This window comes from Aulostomus chinensis, chromosome 1, assembly GCF_037954235.1.
Source record: "Aulostomus chinensis isolate RoL2024-O1b breed Wild chromosome 1, RoL_Achi_v1.0, whole genome shotgun sequence".
Taxonomy (NCBI): Eukaryota; Metazoa; Chordata; class Actinopteri; order Syngnathiformes; family Aulostomidae; genus Aulostomus; species Aulostomus chinensis.
The window spans coordinates 31,102,976-31,108,498 of NC_141320.1; positions in this window are offsets into that span (position 1 = coordinate 31,102,976).

Consider the following 5,523-nt stretch of genomic DNA (forward strand, 5'->3'; position numbering starts at 1 on the left):
TCAAAATAATGCGACAGTGATGTAGTAAGAGTTGCTACGAACCTCAATTTAATGCTACAGTGATGTCTATGAATTGCTAATAAACTCAAAATGACGCTAAAAGTAATGTAGTGATAGTTGCTAATCAACTCAGTGATGCTAGCAGTAATGTAGTAAGTGTTTCGAACAACCTCGAAGTGACGCTGACAGTCATGTAGTGAGAGTTGCTTCTAACCTCAAAATGATGCTAAAAGTAATGTAGTGATAGTTGCTAATGAACTCAAAGTGATGCTGACAGTCATGTGCTAAGAGTTGCTAGGAACGTCAAAATAATGCGACAGTAATGTAGTAAAAGTTGCTACGAAAATCAAAATATTGCGACAGTGATGTCGGAACGATTGCTAATGAACTCAAAATGATGCTAACAGTAATGTAGTGATAGTTGCTAATCAACTCAGTGATGCTTACAGTAATGTAGTAAGTGTTTCGAATAACCTCAAAGTGATGCTGACAGTCATGTACTAAGAGTTGCTACGAACCTCAAAATAATGCGACAGTGATGTAGTAAGAATTGCTAATGAACTCAAAATGATGCTAACAGTAATGGAGTGAAAGTTTCGAATAACCTCAAAGTGATGCTGACAGTAATGTAGTAAAAGTTGCTACGAAAATCAAAATATTGCGACAGTGATGTCGGAAGAATTGCTAATGAACTCAAAATGATGCTAACAGTAATGTAGTGATAGTTGCTAATCAAGTCAGTGATGCTTACAGTAATGTAGTAAGAGTTTCGAACAACCTCAAAGTGATGCTGACAGTCATGTACTAAGAGTTGCTACAAACCTCAAAATAATGCGACAGTGATGTCGGAAGAATTGCTAATGATCTCAAAATGATGCGACAGTGATGTAGTAAGAATTGCTAATGAACTCAAAATGATGCTAGGAGTAATGGAGTGAAACTTTCAAAATAACCTCAAAGTGATGCTGACAGTCATGTAGTAAGTGTTGCTACAAACCTCAAAATAATGCGACAGTGATGTCGGAAGAATTGCTAATGATCTCAAAATAATGCGACAGTGATGTAGTAAGAATTGCTAATGAACTCAAAATGATGCTAACAGTAATGGAGTGAAACTTTCGAATAACCTCAAAGTGATGCTGACAGTCATGTAGTAAGAGTTGCTACGAACCTCAAAATAATGCGACAGTAATGTAGTAAAAGTTGCTAGGAACCTCAAAATATTTCGAGTGATGTCGGAAGAATTGCTAATGAACTCAAAATGATGCTAACAGTAATGTAGTGATAGTTGTTAATCAAGTCAGTGATGATTACAGTAATGTAGTAAGTGTTTTGAACAACCTCAAAGTGATGCTGACAGTCATGTAGTAAGAGTTGCTACGAACCTCAAAATGATGCGACAGTGATGTCAGAAGAATTGCTAAAGATCTCAAAATGATGCGACAGTGATGTCAGAAGAATTGGTAATGAACTCAAAATAATTCTAAAAGTAATGGAGTGAAAGTTTCGAATAACCTCAAAGTGATGCTGACAGTCATGTACTAAGTGTTGCTACGAACCTCAAAATAATTCGAGTGATGTCGGAAGAATTGCTAATGAACTCAAAATGATGCTAACAGTAATGTAGTGATAGTTGCTAATCAAGTCAGTGATGCTTACAGTAATGTAGTAAGTGTTTCGAACAACCTCAAAGTGATGCTGACATTCATGTAGTAAGAGTTGCTACGAACCTCAAAATGATGCGACAGTGATGTCAGAAAAATTGGTAATGATCTCAAAATGATGCGACAGTGACGTAGTAATAATTGTAATGAACTCAAAATGATGCTTACAGTAATGTAGTAAGTGTTTCGAATAACCTCAAAGTGATGCTGACAGTCATGTACTAAGAGTTGCTACGAACCTCAAAATAATGCGACAGTGATGTAGTAAGAATTGCTAATGAACTCAAAATGATGCTAACAGTAATGGAGTGAAAGTTTCGAATAACCTCAAAGTGATGCTGACAGTCATGTAGTAAGTGTTGCTACGAACCTCAAAATAATGCGACAGTGATGTCGGAAGAATTGCAAATGAACTCAAAATGATGCTAACTGTAATGTAGTGATAGTTGCTAATTAACTCAGTGATGCTTACAGTAATGTAGGAAGTGTTTCGAAAAAACCAAAAAGTGATGCTTTCAGTCATGTAGTAACAGTTGCTTCTAACCTCGAAATGATGCTAACAGTAATGTAGTGATAGTTGCTAATAAACTCAGTGATGCTTACAGTAATGTAGTAAGTTTTTCAAACAACCTCAAAGTGATGCTGACAGTCATGTCGTAAGAGTTGCTACTAACCTCAATTTAATGCTACAATGATGTCTATGAATTGCTAATAAACTCAAAATGACGCTAACAATAATGTAGCGATAGTTGCTAATAAACTCAAAATGATGCTAAAAGTAATGTAGTGATAGTTGCTAATCAACTCAGTGATGCTAGCAGTAATGTAGTAAGTGTTTCGAACAACCTCAAATTGACGCTGACAGTCATGTAGTGAGAGTTGCTTCTAACCTCAAAATGATGCTAAAAGTAATGTAGTGATAGTTGCTAATGAACTCAAAGTGATGCTGACAGTCATGTAGTAAGTGTTGCTACGTACCTCAAAATATTGCGACAGTGATGTCGGAAGAATTGCTAATGAACTTAAAATGATGCTAACAGTAATGCAGTGATAGTTGCTAAGAAACTCAGTGATGCTTACAATAATGTAGTCAGAGTTTCGAACAACCTCAAAGTGATGCTGACAGTCATTTAGTAAGAGTTGCTAATGAACTCAATTTAATGCTACAGTGATGTCGTGAGAATTGCTCAACAACGCAAAATGATGCTAACAATAATGTAGTGATAGTTGCTACTAAACTCAAAGTGATGCTGACAGTAATGTAGTAAGAGTTGCTACGAACCTTAAAATATTGCGACAGTGATGTCGGAAGAATTGCTAATGATCTCAAACTGATGCGACAGTGATGTAGTAAGAATTGCTAATGAAATCAAAATGATGCTAACAGTAATGGAGTGAAACTTTGAATACCCTCAAAGTGATGCTGACAGTCATGTACTAACAGTTGCTACGAACCTCAAAATAATGCGACAGTGATGTCGGAAGAATTGCTAAAGATATATAAATGATGCGACAGTGATTTAGTAAGAATTGCTAATGAACTCAAAATGATGCTAACAGTAATGGAGTGAACGTTTCGAAAAACCTCAAAGTGATGCTGACAGTCATGTACTAAGAGTTGCTACAAACCTCAAAATAATGCGACAGTAATGTTGTAAAAGTTGCTACGAACCTCAAAATATTGCGACAGTGATGTCGGAAGAATTGCTAATGAACTCAAAATGATGCTAACAGTAATGTAGTGATAGTTGCTAATCAAGTCAGTGATGCTTACAGTAATGTAGTAAGAGTTTCGAACAACCTCAAAGTGATGCTGACAGTCATGTACTAAGAGTTGCTACAAACCTCAAAATAATGCGACAGTGATGTCGGAAGAATTGCTAATGATCTCAAAATGATGCGACAGTGATGTAGTAAGAATTGCTAATGAACTCAAAATGATGCTAGGAGTAATGGAGTGAAACTTTCAAAATAACCTCAAAGTGATGCTGACAGTCATGTAGTAAGTGTTGCTACAAACCTCAAAATAATGCGACAGTGATGTCGGAAGAATTGCTAATGATCTCAAAATATTGCGACAGTGATGTCAGAAGAATTGCGAAAGATCTCAAAATGATGCGACAGTGATTTAGTAAGAATTGCTAATGAACTCAAAATGATGCTAACAGTAATGTAGTGATAGTTGCTAATAAACTCAGTGATGCTTACAGTAATGTAGTAAGAGTTGCTACGAACCTCAAAATAATGCTAACAGTAATGGAGTGAAAGTTTCGCATAACCTCAAAGTGATGCTGACAGTGATGTAGTAAGAGTTGCTACTAACCTCAATTTAATGCTACAGTGATGTCGTAAGTATTGCAAATAAACTCAAAATGATGCTAACATTAATGTAGTGATAGTTGGTAATAAACTCAAAGTGATGCTGACAGTCATGTTGTAAGTGTTGCTACGAACCTCAAAATAATGCGACAGTCATGTAGTAAAAGTTGCTACGAACCTCAAAATATTGCGACAGTGATGTCGGAAGAATTGCTAATAAACTCAAAATGATGCTAACAGTAATGGAGTGAAAGTTTCGAACAACCTCAACGTGATGATGACAGTCATGTAGTAAGAGTTGCTACGAACCTTTAAATAATGCAACAATAATGTAGTAAAAGTTGCTCCGAACCTCAAAATAATGCGACAGTGATGTCAGAAGAATTGCTAATGATCTCAAAATGATGCGACAGTGATGTAGTAAGAATTGCTAATGAACTCAAAATGATGCTAACAGTAATGGAGTGAAAGTTTCGAATAACCTCAAAGTGATGCTGACAGTCATGTCGTAAGAGTTGCTACGAACCTCAAAATAATGCGACAGTAATGTAGTAAGTGTTGCTACGAACCTCAAAATATTGCGACAGTGATGTCGGAAGAATTGCTAATGAACTCAAAATGATGCTAACAGTAATGTAGTGATAGTTGCTAATCAACTCAGTGATGCTTAAAGTAATGTAGTTAGTGTTTCGAACAACCTAAAAAGTGATGCTGACAGTAATGTAGTAAGAGTTGCTACGAACCTTTAAATAATGCAACAGTAATGTTGTAAAAGTTGCTCCGAACCTCAAAATAATGCGACAGTGATGTCAGAAGAATTGCTAATGATCTCAAAATGATGCGACAGTGATGTAGTAAGAATTGCTAATGAACTCAAAATGATGCTATTCAACTCAGTGATGCTTAAAGTAATGTAGTAAGTGTTTCGAACAACCTCAAAGTGATGCTGACAGTCATTTAGTAAGAGCTGCTACTAACCTCAATTTAATGCTACAGTGATGTCGTAAGTATTGCTAATAAACTCAAAATGATGCTAACAGTGATGGAGTGAACGTTTCGAATAACCTCAAAGTGATGCTGACAGTCATGTGGTTTGATTTGCGAGTAAATTAAAAATGATGCTGACACTGATGTCGTAAGAATTGCTATTGAACTCAAAATGATGCTAACAGTAACGTAGTGATTGTTGCTAATAAACTCAGTGATGCTTACAGTAATGTAGTAAGTGTTTGGAAAAACCTCAAAGTGATGCTGAAAGTAATGTAGTAAGTGTTTCCAACAACCTCAAAGTGATTCTGACAGTCATGTAGTAAGAGTTGCTACGTACCTCAAAATAATGCGACAGTGATGTCAGAAGAATTGGTAATGATCTCAAACTGATGGGACAGTGATGTTGTAAGAATTGCTAATGAACTCAAAATGATGCTAACAGTAATGGAGTGATAGTTGCTAATCAACTCAGTAATGCCTACATTAATGTACTAAGTGTTTCGAACAAACTCAAAGTGATGCTAACAGTCATGTGGTTTGAGTTGCGAGT